Below are 15,884 nucleotides of genomic sequence, written 5' to 3'. Positions count from 1 at the left end.
TTATGTTTATAACTGATATCATATATATTAATAATATGGGTTTTAATCGTATAACTGGTATAATTATTTCCATAGACATCTGTATTATTTATAATAACTGATATCGAATATCTGAATTATATGTGTTTGAATTATAAAACTGGTATAAATGTTTCCATGGACATCGGTATTGGTTCTAAGAATGGATATCGTAAAAATCTATTATATGTGTTTTTATTGTGGAACTGATTTTGAAGTCATGATTAGTATCAGTATATTTTCACAAAAAAGATGTCTAAACTCTATACCATTTCAGTTTCTATATTAGAACTGATCTTATATATTTCGAAATTAGTGTTAAGTAACACCTGTTTTGATATCAGATTTATTTTCAAAAAACTGATATAATTGGTTAAGATCATTGACCTATCTACTGCATGTTTATTTAGTGGCAGTGGCCAATTAACCTGTACAGATAAGCTAAACAATCCATTTCATCAATTGTCATATATTTCAAAGGACCCAAAAGTTTTACAACAAGCTGAAATATTAAAGACCCACCTATGTCTACATATCACAAAAATTAGGGAGGACTTCAAATGAAAAAAAGAAAAAACAAATGATGGGTATTTTCAGGACAAAACAATAATATATATATATATTAAAGAGGCTTTTGAGCAGTAGCTACAAGAGAAAATGATTACACACATACATATATAGCTGACACAAACACAATGCATCTATGTCTTCCCCTTTTAACTTTTTCTTTTTCAGCATACCCACTGTTCAATAGTTCAATGTTATAATTGATCAAAATGACAGAGAAAAAAGAAACAGCTACAACCCAGTTTGATCAGGAACTTCAGACTCCACTGGTTGGGCCTAGGGGCTAGGGGCACTTGGTTTTGTTGCCATGGGTGACCATCCCAGGGTAGCACTTGTCACAAAGCTCTCTATTTCCAGAAGTCCCAAGTGACACACACTTGCAACTCACACAGCATGTTCCACAAGCCCTGTTGCAAAGGTTTGGCCTCGAGTGAACATTGCACCTCTCCTTGCACAGCCCTCCACAGTCTAATCAATTAACACAAAACAAGACACACAGCAAATTAACTCATAAATTTTACCATTCAAAAACTTAGTTTTCAGGTCCAAAATCTATATATATTTTGGGTGTAACGACCCGACCCAAAGTTGACTTTTAAAATAAAAGGGCTTTTGATTTTGACTTTGGGTCCGTTAGATAGGCTTCGATCCCACGATTTCATAGACACGTAGCACGCTTCGATCCGAGTTACGGTTTAGAAGATACGGACATGTGAAGTAAGGGGCAATTTTGTAAATTTATAAAAGTGGGTTTTAAAACCCAAAAGGTCCAGAAAATTCGGGACTTTCTCCCTCCTCTCAGGCCTCACTCTCTCTCCCTGTTATCTCTCCCCGACGCCCCTCCCCTGGACACTCTCCTCTCCGGCCTGCTTCCCTCGCCGTCCGGCCAGGAGACGGCGACGGCACCACCTCAGCCTCCCCCTTCTCTCTCTCTCCTCCCCCGATCTCTCTCTCCCCGCTGGTTTTCTCTCTCTCTCTCTTGGCTGGCTCTCTCTCTCTTCCCCATGACCTCTCTCCTCGACCCTCGGTCGTCCGGCGCCGGATTTCAGTGATCCGACCGGCGTTGGACTCGCCTCCACGCAGCCGACCTTCCAGTGGGGTCCGATCAGCCAACCAAGCCGCAACGGCGGCGCAGCGACGCCGTTTCTGAACGAAGCTCTCGACGGCGACTCAATTTTTCCGGCGAGTTCGAGGCCGACGACCACTTGGGTTCTCTTCCCCAAGCTCCGGCGAGTCCAGTAGCGTCACCCCCTTGCTCCGGTGATCGCTCACGGCGGCGAATTGACGATGCAAAAGCCGGCGGCTTCCGCCGCCGATTCCGGCGTTTCCGGCGATAATTGGCCATCGATCCAGTTGACAAAATCGATCCTCTAGGTACAGGTAATCTTTCCCCTAAGGTGTTGATGTTCAATTTTGAGATTTTAGAAATTCGATTTTAGGGTATATGTTATTTTCGAATATCTTGAAATTGGACTCAAATTCGTGTTGTTTTTGTGTAATTAAAGGTTCAATTATATGATTAGGATTGTTTGGAGTTGAATTTGGGTATTTTTAAGTTTGTGCCGCCGCTGCCACTGTCGGCTCCGCCACTTGTGGCGGCGGGTCGGGTGATTTTCCTTGTCAATCAGCCTCCCCAGGACATCTAAAGGCCAATTCTAGGGTTTGTTTGCATATTGGGATTATTTTTGTGTGTTGTTTATGGCCGGGCAGCCACCGTGTGTGGTGGTTGGCCGCTTGTTTTCGGTTGTTTGACAGCTAGTTAAAGAATCTATTGTATATGGTTGGTTGTCTGGTCTTAACAGGTACACGGGCTCGGGAAATCTTATTCCCGATGCCGTTATGCTGCCGGATTTGGTATCCGAGCAGTGGAACTGTGAATGATGCTTATTGGATTGTAATGTAGAGTATTGTTATTAAATGGTCTGTTTTGTGTGTTTGTTGCTTTATGTTAGGAAGACTAAGGGTAGGACTTGGATCATGAGAATGAATTGATGAGGATCTGAGGTTAAGGAAATAATTTGGAATTTTAGAGTTTGTCCTGAGAATAATTGTTGAATTAGGAAAGAAATGTTTATTGTCGAAGTAAATAAATGATGATTAGGCGATTATTATACCGATTTGATCGAATTAAGTATTGAGAAAGTATTTGTATGATTTGAGTGACAAACAAGTGAAGGGTCGTGAGTAGGAATCAATCTCGGAAAGGTTTCAGTGTAATTCGGAGTAAACAGTGAGTGGATTTTGTTTATGATTGATTATTTATACAATGATGATTAAGACGTTGTGATTTGAGGAAAGACACCTCTTTTTGATGAGTGGGTTTGATAAGGAGAATTTGGAAAAGAATATTTAAAGACTGCGCAGTGTAAATGCACGTGTTGACCGGTCGAGCCTGCTTGTGCGGAGAGACCCCTCCGTACGAGATTGTGGCCAGGATACGAGCCTGCTCGTGCGAAGCGATCCCTCCGTACGAGATTGTGGCCAGGATACGAGCCTGCTTGTGCGGAGAGACCCCTCCGTACGAGATTGTGGCCAGGATACGAGCCTGCTTGTGCGGAGAGACCCCTCCGTACGAGATTGTGGCCAGGATACGAGCCTGCTCGTGCGGAGCGATCCCTCCGTACGAGATTGTGGCCAGGATACGAGCCTGCTTGTGCGGAGAGACCCCTCCGTACGAGATTGTGGCCAGGATACGAGCCTGCTTGTGCGAAGAGACCCCTCCGTACGAGATTGTGGCCAGGATACGAGCCTGCTTGTGCGGAGAGACCCCTCCGTACGAGATTGTGGCCAGGATACGAGCCTGCTCGTGCGGAGCGATCCTTCCGTACGAGATTGTGGCCAGGATACGAGCCTGCTTGTGCGGAGAGACCCCTCCGTACGAGATTGTGGCCAGGATACGAGCCTGCTTGTGCGGAGAGACCCCTCCGTACGAGATTGTGGCCAGGATACGAGCCTGCTTGTGCAGAGAGACCCCTCCGTACGAGATTGTGGCCAGGATATGAGCCTGCTTGTGCGGAGAGACCCCTCCGTACGAGATTGTGGCCAGGATACGAGCCTGCTTGTGCGGAGAGACCCCTCCGTACGAGATTGTGGCCAGGATACGAGCCTGCTCGTGCGGAGCGATCCCTCCGTACAAGATTGTGGCCAGGATACGAGCCTGCTGGTGCAGAGACAGCCCTCCGTACGAGATTGTGGCCAGGATACGAGCCTGCTGGTGCGGAGACACCCCTCCGTACGAGATTGTGGCCAGAATACGGGTCTGCTCTTACAGAATGACCTTTATGTGCGAGATTATGGCTAGGATATGGGCCTGCCCGAGTGCGGGATTGTGGCCAGGACATTGTCTATAGTACAGGTACGAGAATGATGTGAGTTTTAAGGATAAATGTTTCGAGATATCAGTTTCCAAGGATAAATTCAGTCAGAGTTTGATTTATGGTTGAGGGGATTTAAAAATGATTTTGAAAGATGAGATTTTTTGAAAGTAGTTATAAAGCTGGAGGAATTCCAAGAAACGAAGTGTGTGAAATTAGAGAGATAGTTGTGTGGTTGCTTGTATTGCATTTGTTTGCTAGGAATTAGTCAAGTCTAGGCTTGAATCGTGAAGACGGAAATGATGGTGTCCATGCATTGAGGATATTAATTAGGATGTGAATGATTGAGGTTGAGGTTAATGGTCGATGGTTAGGCAATTGATTTGTCGGAGTATAATTATTATTATTGATGGAACATTAGGTGATTGAAGAATTTCGGACTTGTGAGGATTAATTAGTTACGCCTTGGATTTATTGCGAATATCTTGTGGATTGTAAATTGAGATAACTGACAAAAGTATTTTGAGGCCTTGTGAATTCTTATCAAAGATAAATATTTACGTCATTTCATTCATACGAGTTCTAGTGAGCTTACCGGGTTAATTGTTTGAATGACCCGGTGCACCCTGGATATGGTGCAGTGTGGTTAATGTTTTGCAGGTTGAGCAGACTGAGGAAGCAGTAGGGGGGAGACAAGGCAGTGGGACCTGGAAAGATTTATTTAAATTTTTTTACTCAGTGGTTTGTTTAAAATGTTTTTGACAGATTTATATTTACTTATGTTGCTGTGCATGGCTCAAAAGTAAGAGAAAACAGATTGAATAGCTTGATGTTCAGTATTTTCATGGGCCCGAGGTTCGGGGTGTTATATTGGGGCATTATATCACAATAATATTAGAGACCCACTTATGTCTTGCATTAGCCTTCTGATTCCACCTCTCACAACAAGCTGAAATAACACCCACAAAGGAACAAAACCCACTTTTCACTGTTAAATCATACAATTATTAAACAAAAATAGAAAAAAAATTGGTTTAAAATATTTTAAACAAAAAAGAAAAGAATAGAATTTTTTGTTGCTTGGCAAGATGAGGTAACTCTTCTTCAATCTTGATATCAGATGAAACCTGCAGCATGGATGCATATCCTAACTTGGTCAAATTAATATCTAACAGAGCACAACAGAGCACATTTTATTCTCTAATAGAGCAAAAAACAAAGTTACAAAATCATAAAAATTAACCAATGTGTACATGAGTAAAGCAGAATAGTAAGACCCCCAACAAAAGAAGCACACGTACTGCCATGGCTATGATATCAGACACTGGACTGGAGGCTAAGTTCAAAAGAGTACTACTGCCATGTTATAATACCATAATATGTTGAGAAACCCCTGGTCTTCTGGATGCTCTAGAGAATGCACCAATATATAAGAGTTCAAGGCATCAAACCCACCTTAGTGAAATATAATGGGCAGCAACGCTTGTTTTCCTTCTTCGCAACTAGAAGGTCGGACTGTAAGCACAAATTACTCATAAGATACATTTCCATATTCACACAAGCAAGCAACAGATTCAAGCATCTCATACCAGCCAAGAGAGTCATTGCCCTTTCACAAACAACACAAGTAATACTAAGCTAGATAAACAATAAATTTTAGCATTTTTCCATTTAGACATTTAATTTCACAGCAAGTTAAATACTTTTCCATAGCATTGAGTGCAGCAACAACACAAGAGTTTGAGTTTGTTTCTCTTCCCTGCCAAAGTTAAGTGTAAGTCCATTTAATTGAGTAAGGTGATTTCTCTATCTTAAATATGGTCCTTTCTTACCACTAGTTACTTAGTTCCTTTAGCTTCTTCAAAACTCACTAACTTGTAAGTTGACTGAGTTTTACAACTCCACTAGCTAGCTAGTATGTAATATTATAAATCATATTACATAGGCATACCATAACTCACAATCCCCAAACAAATTAACCATCCAGGCAAATCAGAAATATCAATCACATGTAGTATATGTATAATATAGATATAACAAAGCTATACTGACAGTGTATTTGATGACCAATGACAGTGCATAAATCTACAAATAAATATGTATAAATAAATAAATCTGAAGCTCATACTTAAGTTGTTTTGTAGCTTGCCTTGAAGGGAAACAAGGTAGAAAACAAGACAGGCTTGATGAGTTGAAATCAGCAACTAGCAAGTGCCTCTGAATACGGACTCTGCAACAGACCAAAGAATAAGATAGCCTAATCATTGCCAGATCATTCTTGAAAACATCTTTACACATATCTATGCATCCAACCTGGCAATCTACTACACCCCATCTTTAGACTGAAAATAGGTCCATAGCACCACATGTAATTCATCAATAATAAGCACCAAAACTTATAGCACTAAAAAAAAAAATCAGTATAGTTGCAGTGGTGCGAATAATAATTATAAGAGCTATTGGAGAAATGAAATACTAGCACTGTCAGTGGTATGAATAAAGCTATTAAATACATCCCCATAACAAATCTCAATCACATGTAGTATATGTATCTGCTCCAATGACCAATTCCAGTTCCACTCTATCAATTCCTCATTAAGTGTTTAATAGTTTGTATGAATGCTTAAGACCCTAAACAACTGAGGAACTCAACTCTACAGAATTCACAAATTACTAAAAAAAAAAAAATGCAAACTTGTAAGTCTCATGCAAACAAAGAATTTAAGAAACATAAGTAATTTCAATAAGATCTCAGTCAAGTCCATAACTTTGCTACTTTACACATTACATACAAGCTTAACCATTAAAATAAACTAATTTCATTAACTAATAAATAGCTACAGAAAGAAGTAAATTTAATACTTTTAAATGAAACAAATAAAGAGAAAGAGAACAAATATTTATGGAGAAGAAGCACTGATGCTTGAAAAGGCAAGAAAAATTTAGCACAACAATCACCTTCATGGAGAATCCTATATCTAAACCAACACCTCTATAACCTCTCTAACACAAACATATATCAATAAGTCCTATATCCTTAATTTCTAAAATTATAAGAATTGATCGAAATACAATTATATCTCTAAGCCTAATCTCAGATTAATAAAAAAAAAAAGCTCTACAATGTGATGCTAACCATCTAGTGTGCTCTTTCATATCCAAAGAAACAAAGTTGATCTTCCTAGCTTATAATTTTATTAGCCCACTCCATAATGAATCAAAATTTAGACCGACAATAGAATAAGCAACAAATTACTATCTTACCATCACTTCCAATACTAGTTCGACAACTTTGTTGCCTCTGCCTACAGCAAGGATACTGGCTTGAAGAAGTAAAAGACAAATTTGTACGAGAGATACCAAACACAAGCATATTTTTCCATTGTGAAGTATCTGAAGGCTCCTAGTCCAAGACTCGTAATCAAACTCCGCCCTAGCCTGCACTCCCCAGAACCAAATCCCCCAAAATCCAAAACCTTAATTAATCCAAAAAAAAAAAATTAGATTACGCTAAACTAACCTTGCGGTCATGCTCTTCGGCGAAGAACTCAGTTCACATCGCTCTTGGGAATGGAGTCGTTGGAGTCGATGGCGAGGGCGGTGTCACGAACCTAGACTGGGAGGCCTTACTCGAGGTCCAGGAGGTTCTTAAACTTGTTGTAGGCCTGGAAAATCTCAGCCTTCCTGAACAGGGCATCGGGGCCGAGCCGCCACTGGAAGACGGTGAAAGGGCTCGTGCAGATCTTGCACTCCTTGCCGTAATCGGTGCGTGTCAAGCCAACGTAGGGCTTGTCGCCGAGGCACGACTTGCAGATCGGGAAGTCTGAGCTCTCGATCTTGCGACGTCGTCCAGATCGAGCTCTCTTCTCTTTCTCTTCGCGACTTCTCAGACTTCTCTTTCTCTCGGATTGGAAAACCAGCTAGCTTATAACCACAGCCGTATGGAAAACCAGCTACCTTCAACTTCGCGCTCAATCATCTTCGTCGGAGATCGATGAAGAAGATGGATGAGCTTGGGTGTGGCTGTGGCTGTGGTTGAGTCTGGATGTGAGTGTGGGTGTGTGAATGCAAGTCTGTGTGAGCTATAGAGTGTAAATGCGGGTTGTCAAATTTTTTTTAAGTGGTGAACAGTAGCGCCTTTTTTCCATTATTAGTATAGATATCAATTTTAAAGTAGAGTTAATAAATTTGTCCAATAAAATATATCGCATTGAAAATTTTGATGATATGTAAAATAGTTTATGTATCAATTTTTCAAAAAAAACCATTTAATCGATATTAAAAATTATATTATATCGAATACCTATAAAATTGATATTAATATAGTGATATGTATGAGCTTTTTTGTAGTAGTGAAATCACCAATGTAGATTTTCTAATGAGTTAAAATATCTAGAACCTAGATTACTTTTTATTATTTTTTATGAGAAACAGACTTTCATTAATGAAAAAAGAAGTACAGAGTACAATACAGTGGACAAGATCCTAAATAACAAGCTCTAGGATGTTCTAATAATAAAACAAGTAGAATACAACAGCAATCAATTAACATATAGCAGAGTACAACATCCTAAAAACAAACTCTAGTATGTAGTACAACAACAGAAACAAACTCTAACACACAACATCCTCCCAATTAGACATAATTACAGAGAATTAATAGTCCCTGAAATCTGGATCGACTGATGCCCATAGGCGAAGCCCAAAACCAAACTCTCTCCCCACCTTTGAACAAACAGAAAAGAAGAAACAAACTACGCTCTTACCATCGAAGTGTTGAGAACTAGCCCCATATTGGTTAGGCTAGATGTCTAGTAAAGTTATATATACCCACTTAGTCTCTCCATGTAGTAGTTTAAACTTTTCGGGTGGATGTTCAATACCATCAAAAATAGGTCATCTTAACAGGGATCACATATTAGAAATTCTGGACACATAAAAAAGGGGGCATTTGCCCAGTCTATGACCAACTAAAATAGGGGTCCAACATGAGGGAAAGTGTTTGGCACAAGTCCCACAGTGGATGCCAGCTTAAAGTGCACAAAATATGAACGGCTAAGTCAACAATAAAGATCAAGTTTCAGCATTCTTAAGCCTAAAAATGTTGGCTAACAAACTCTTCTCATGAAATGACATTTTTTTTGCAAGGTCATCAATATTCTTTGTGTGTCCATACACATACATACACTAACACTAATATAAAACCTTTAAATATCAGAAAAACAACAACCTAACTGAAGAAAAATAATGCAATATAAATATAAACAGAAAAAGACTAACAATAATAATAAAATAAATAAATAATTCACATTATATATCCAAAATTGAATGGAACGCACCTTTACTAAAAGAAAATTCACTGAAGCGATTGAGAGGACAAATATGATGCTTACAGAAAGGAAAAACCACTGAAGCGATAGAGAGGACAAATATGATGCTTACAGAAAGGAAAAACCACTGAAGCGATTGAGAGGACAAATATGATGCTTACAGAAAGGAAAAACGAAAGAAAGTCAGAGAATTGCCACTCCATAGAAGGATTATAAAATCAAAATATATAATGCAAAAACCTAAATGAAGAAATGATAGACATAACTATATAAGTGCAAAATACATATATACATTTACCTGAAGAAATGCCTTCAATACCCACAATAATGCCAGCAAAAGCACACCATTAACCGAAAACCCACCTATATATGTGCACAAATAAATTTTCAGAACCAAAAACAAATAGATAAATTCATAGACCAAAGAATGAATATAAGTGCACAGACTGTAACGCCCCGAACCTCAGGCTCATAAATGCACTGAAACCTTGACATTTAAACCTCTTTTCAAAGAATGAGCCATGCAATTAACATAATAAATAAATATATCTGATAAATCATAGTGTGAGCCCAAAACATTTATGTAAAATTTTACTGTATAAATCCGATTAAATCAAATTAAAATGGGTCCTGCTGCATCGACATGGTACGGTCCGACCTCGGTGGTCGCTACTACCTGGGGGAACGTCAAAAACAAAATTTTTGAGAAAAACTCTCAGTGATTGGACCAAATAACTCCAAAACTTTTCATTTGAAAACCATTTTATAAAACTACTCATTCTCTTTGAAAACTCCCAATTTTTAAAACTACGTTTTGAACTGATAAAAAGAATAACTAAAAATGTTTTTATCAAATAAAATTTTGTGGTAATATCGTTGGCCATATAAGTACCCATTCGACGGGCTCCACACTGGTACCGTTACAAAACCGTCGCACCAAGTGGATCGTCTACATAACCTTCCACCCGCACCGTCGCAACGCCGTCATGCGAGTGGACTACGGTGTCCCTTGTACCGTCGCAACGCCGTCATACAAGTGGACACACGATGGCCTTTGTACCGTCGAATCGCCGTCGTACAATAAGCCAAAGTGTCGTACGTGCTCTTAAATTGCCCTTCCACCCACACCGTCGCAACGCCGTCATGCGAGTGGATTTAGGGTGTCCCTTGTACCGTCGAATCGCCGTCATACAAGTGGACTTATAGTGGCCCGTGTACCGTCGAATCGCCGTCATACAAGTGGACTTATAGTGGCCCGTGTACCGTCGAATCGCCGTCATACAACAAGCCAAAGTGTCGTACGTGCACTTAGATTGCCCTTCCACCCACACCGTCGCAACGCCGTCATGCGAGTGGATTTAGGGTGTCCCTTGTACCGTCGAATCGCCGTCATACAAGTGGACTTATAGTGGCCCGTGTACTGTCGAATCGCCGTCGTACAACAAGCCAAAGTGTCGTACGTGCACGTAGACTACCCCCAAAGGGCGAGGCATCCCGGCACACGGCCCAAAGCCTATGTGTGTGCTGTGATGGGTCCCAAAGACCTACTTAATAACCGGTGGGTACTTAGACGGCATTTAAATAATTTGTTTAAACATTTATTAACCCTTAAGCTCTAAAACTTAAAACATTTAACAAAACTTTTTAATATAACATAAGTACTCATAATAATTCAAATATAATCATTTATTTTCCAAATCGATAAGCTTCCGAGTTACTTTACTGAATAAATCTCAAACTTAAAAAGAAACTTGTCCGAGGCTCACTTCGATTCAGAAAGCTCGTCCTAGAGTGAAATCGGTATATTAAAACAATTAATATTTATTTTTATATTTGAACTAGTCTCACTGCCTTGTCCTCTCCACGCCGACTCCTCAACTTAGTTAATCTACAAAACAAACCCCTGGATCGTGGAATGGTTCATCGGGTTACACGAAACCCAGTAAGCTATGAAACTCGTGTGAGATAACTTAAATTAAACATAATCTCATGTGCATTCAATAATGACAAAACATCATCCATAAATCCGCAATCACAATGATCCAATTATTTAATTAACAAGCAACCCATCAATCTAATTCTCAAGTTTCAATTATGAAATCTCCAACTAGATCAATAGACTAAATAACATTTCATAATAATCCGGTTTCATTTTCCATTTATAGCAAAACCATATAACATTCCACAATATTACAATTATTCACTTAGCATTCTATACTAATCCAATTATTCAATTCATACTGAATATATCATTAATTCAATCCCAGAGCTACCATTTGATTCAATATACCGAAGTTATAATTAACTGAGTCATCCTATATCTCAATTAACAAAACCAAACTAAATTAAATTCATTTAACCAGGAAATCAATTATCGATCCACAATCAGCAAAACCATTAACACCACTAATTCAACCATGGAAATTCACCTATTTCAATCAAATCAAGCTCAATGATGGTCAGCGGCCCACAACCTAAATCAGAGTCCGTAAACAAATTACTATAAATATGAACAATGGCCGGAAATAGGGTCGGCTGCCACAAATGGTGGTTGCCCACACCATATTTCCTACTCAAACGCGAATTCATAATTCTCAAGCTATCAACCAGTTGCAGTCCATCACAAACAAACCCAAATTTGCAGAAAAGAACACAAAACCATCGAAATAGGATCACCAGCACTGTCACATGCGGCGGAGCTCGCAGTGGCAGTGGGTGCCTCACCTGCAATTTCCTAGTTTACAACTAATTACACAATTTTAATCCAGCCAATAACAAAAACACCCAGAGGGAAGCAAAACTCACCTAAACCTGCGGCTAAGAGTGGCCGGAATCGCCGCAGACGACGGTGGCAGTGGCGTTTGGATTGGGGGCTTTCCGATTCCGGCCCCATTGACTTCATCCGAACACACCCATGTGTTCAGTTCAGCGAGAGGGGACTAACCATACCCTCAGAGCGGCAAGACACCGCCGGAAAAGCAGCATCGCCGCCGGGAGCCACCGACTGCTTCTCTCCTTCGAAACGGCGGCGGTGGAAGTCGGTTGGATAATCGGAGACCACCTTCAGGCTCGCCACGATGAGAAAAAGGAGACCCGACCGGTCCGACGTCGTAACTCCTACGGGATCGGTGGATTGTCGACGAGATCGATTTCTGTCTCGCGCCGATTCTCCGTCTTCGGCGGTCGGCCGACGATGGGAAGGGCTGCTGGGGGTCGGCGACGTCGAGGGGAACTCGCCGGTACCCGTCTCCGGTCGAGAGGTGGCCGGACGGCGAGTCTGCCGAGGGGAGAAGGCGGGCGGAGGTAGAGAGAGAAGAGAGAGGGGAGACGCGAGAGAGGGGAGAGAGAGTGAATCCAGAAATTTCTGGATTTGGATATTTATAACTTACTCATGCAAAATTACGAAATTGCCCCTCCTTTCAAATGCCCGTATCTCTTAAACCGTAACTCTGATTTATGCGTGCTTCGTGTCTACGAACTCGTAGGCTCAAAATCTATCCAACGGACCCAAAATCAAAATCAAAAGTCTACTAATTTTAAAAGTAAACTTTGGGTCAATCTCCTTTTAAAATAATATTTATAATAAATCCAAAACCCTTTTAATTTCCAAATAAATTCTTAAAATGATCAAAATAAATTCTCAAAATATTTAAAATAAAACTTTGAAAGATACGGGATCTCACACAGACAGATTTAGAGAAATTAAACAAATATAGATGCACAGAAAGGAACATTAAAATTTTGAGAAAAAAATTGAGTCTACTGCACATAATTTTTCCAAAACCCACTAACCCTAAAATTGTAACGACCCGACCAAAATTTCATTATAAATTAAAATTTTTATTTTTATTTGTATTGGTCATTTAAAGGCGTAGTGGGAGATTAAAGTGTGAGACTTCGTATTTTGTTCCAAAGAATTTTTTTTTAATATATATTTTCGGAATTTATTTGAGAAATAAAAGGTTTTGAATTTAAATTTTAAATTTTTGTTTTAAAATTGAGCTTGACCCAAAGTTGACTTTTAAAATTAGTGGGTTTCTGAATTTGACTTTAGACTTGATGGGAAGGTCTCGAGTCCACGAGTTCACAGACACGTAGCACATGTCGATCCGAGTTACGGTTTGAAAGATACGGACATATGAAGTGAGTGGCAAACTTGTAATTTTTACGAAAGTAGGTTTTAAAACCCAAAAAATCAGATTTTTAGGGGGACTCTCTCTCTCCTCTCTCACACATCTCTCTCTCTCTCTCCCCGGTTTTCTCTCTCCCCGCGACCTCTCTCTCTCATCATTCCTCGGTCGTCCGGTGTCGGACATCAGCGAGCCGACCGGTGTTGGACTCGTCTCCACGCCGCCGACCTCACAGTGAGGTCCGATCAGCCAACCCAGCCGCAACGGCGGCGCAACGGTGCGATTTTCGAACGAAGTTCTCCGACGACGACGCGACTTTTCCGGCGAGTTCGAGGGCGGCGATCACTTGGGTCTTCTTCCCCAGTCCACGGCGAGTCATGTCGTGCCACCTCCTTGCTCCGACAAGCTCTCGCGACGGCGGATCGTGGCTGAGAAGTCCGCCGGCTTCCACTGCCGATTTCGGCCATTTCCGGCAACTTTTGGCCGTCGGTCCAGTTTTGGAAAACGATCCTCTAGGTATGGGCTTTCTTTCCCCCTTGTTCTTGCGTGTCAATTTTGAGAATTTGGAGATTGAAATTTTAATGATTGTACCCATTTCGGGTTTACCTTGAATTGAGCATATTTGAATGAATTCTGAGTTGTTTTTGGTCCAATTGAAGTGCCTAGATTGATTGGGGTTGATTTTAGTTGAAAAACCAATTTGTTGTAGGATCGGTCGCCGCTGCCACCACTTCCTCCGCCACTTGTGGCGGCGGGTCAGCGGTTATTTGTCTCTTTTTGCCCAAATTGAACTTCTAGGAAACCCTCGAAGGTTGTTTGGAGAATTCTGTGAAATTTCTGTATATATTGAAGTTGGTTGTCTGGTCTTAACAGGTACACGAGCTCGGGAAATCTCATTCCCGATGCCGTTATGCTGCCGGATTTGGTATCCGAGCAGTGGAACTGTGAATGATGCTTATTGGATTGTAATGTAGAGTACTGTTATTGAATGATCTGTTTTGTGTGTTTGTTGCTTTATGTTAGGAAGACTAAGGGTAGGATTTGGATCATGAGAATGAATTGATGAGGATCTGAGGTTAAGGAAATAAATTTGGAAATTTAGAGTTTGTCCTGAGGATAATTGTTGGATTAGGAAAGAAATGTTTATTGTCGAAGTAAATAAATGATGATTAGGCGATTATTATACCGATTTGATCGAATTGAGTATTGAGAAAGTATTGGTATGATTTGAGTGACAAACAAGTGAAGGGTCGTGAGTAGGAATCAATCTCGGAAAGGTTTCGGTGTAGTTCGAAGTAAACAGTGAGTGGATTTTGTTTATGATTGATTATTTATACAATGATGATTAAGACGTTGTGATTTGAGGAGAGACGCCTCCTTTTGATAAGTGGGTTTGATAAGGAGAATTTCGAAAAGAATATTTAAAGACTGCTGTGTAAATGCACGTGTTGATCGGTCGAGCCTGCCTGTGTAAAATACACGGGATTGTGGCCAAGATGTGAGCCTGCTCGTATGGAGTGACCCTCCGTACGAGATTGTAGCCAAGATACGAGCCTCCTTGTGCGGAGAGACCCCTCCGCACGACATTGTGGTCAGGATACGAGCCTGCTCGTGCGGAGCAACCCCTCCGTACGAGATTGTGGCCAGGATACGAGCCTGCTCGTGGGGAGCGACCCCTCAGTACGAGATTGTGGCCAGGATACGAGCCTGCTTGTGCGGAGAGACCCCTCCGTACGAGATTGTGGCCAGGATACGGTTCTGCTCTTACAGAATGACCTCTATGTGCGAGATTATGGCTAGGATATGGGCCTACCCGAGGGCGGGATTGTGGCCAGGACATTGTCTACAGTACAGGTACGAGAATGATGTGAGTTTTAAGAATAAGTGTTTCGAGATATCAGTTTCCAAGGATAAATTCAATCAGAGTTTGATTTACGGTTGAGGGGATTTAAAAATGGTTTTGAAAGACGATATTTTTTTTTAAGTAGTTATAAAGCTGGAGAAATTCCAAGAAACGTAGTGTGTGAAATTAGATAGATGGTTGTTTGGTTGCTTGTCTGCATTTGCTTCCTAGGTCTTAGTAAAGTCTAGCTTGAATCGTGAGGACGGAAATGATGGTGTCCATGCATTGAGGATATTAATTAGGATGTCAATGATTGAGGTTGAGGTTAATGGTCGATGGTTAGGCAATTGATTTGTCAGAGTATAATTATTATTATTGATGGAACATTAGGTGATTGAAGAATTTCGGATTTATGAGGATTAATTAGTTACGCCTTGGATTTTTTGCGAATATCTTGTGGATTGTAAATTGAGATAACTGACAATAGTATTTTGAGGCCTTGTGAATTCTTATCAAGGATAAATATTTACGTCATTTCATTCATACGAGCTCTAGTGAGCTTACCGGGTTAATTGTTTGAATGACCCGGTGCACCCTGGATAGGGTGAGTGTGGTTAATGTTTTGCAGGTTAAGCAGGCTGAGGAGGCAGTGAGGAGAAGTTGAGGCAGTGGGACCCACTTT

General features: G+C 40.6%; 1 long non-coding RNA gene across 5 annotated transcripts; it reads right to left on the bottom strand.

Moving 5' to 3' along the window:
• Positions 1-664: 664 nt before the first annotated feature.
• On the bottom strand, positions 665-7,988 carry LOC147292865 (uncharacterized). 5 transcript variants are annotated; one of them, XR_015120369.1, is made up of 6 exons: positions 7,420-7,988; positions 7,164-7,337; positions 6,049-6,129; positions 5,153-5,414; positions 4,806-5,026; positions 665-1,053 (listed from the first exon to the last, which is right to left on the bottom strand). It is a non-coding gene; the product is annotated as an uncharacterized LOC147292865 (long non-coding RNA). The 5 variants fall into 5 exon arrangements; XR_015120371.1 differs by lacking the exon at positions 7,164-7,337 and adding an exon at positions 6,213-6,303; XR_015120370.1 differs by lacking the exon at positions 7,164-7,337 and having other exon boundaries at positions 7,420-7,987.
• Positions 7,989-15,884: the final 7,896 nt, after the last annotated feature.

The sequence above is a fragment of the Dryas octopetala genome, chromosome 2 (genome assembly GCF_963921425.1).
Source record: "Dryas octopetala chromosome 2, drDryOcto1.1, whole genome shotgun sequence".
In the NCBI taxonomy this organism is placed as follows: Eukaryota; Viridiplantae; Streptophyta; class Magnoliopsida; order Rosales; family Rosaceae; genus Dryas; species Dryas octopetala.
Note: the sequence above shows the minus strand (reverse complement) of the source record. Positions and strands in the feature narration are given on the sequence as shown.